Raw genomic sequence first — 284 nt, forward strand, 5'->3', positions numbered from 1 at the left:
TGGTTACAGGCTACGTGGTTTTTACTTTGACACAATAATGTCTTTTTTGACAGTTTTTGGGATGACATGACCCGATAACTGTGAGGTAAAGGACGGTGCTCAGCACTTGTGCAGTACTGCTGTTTAAAGCTATTAAAATATTTGGCTTATTTGTCAGTTAGATTATGATTTGTAAAAACGCAGTCACCCTGAATACAAAATGTAGATGCTCCTTGTTACACTGTTCATGTTGCTAATTGCTGCCTGACTTTTGCTGAGAAGGCAAACACAGCAGAAGCAAAGTG

This window comes from Siniperca chuatsi, linkage group LG1 (assembly GCF_020085105.1).
Source record: "Siniperca chuatsi isolate FFG_IHB_CAS linkage group LG1, ASM2008510v1, whole genome shotgun sequence".
In the NCBI taxonomy this organism is placed as follows: domain Eukaryota; kingdom Metazoa; phylum Chordata; class Actinopteri; order Centrarchiformes; family Sinipercidae; genus Siniperca; species Siniperca chuatsi.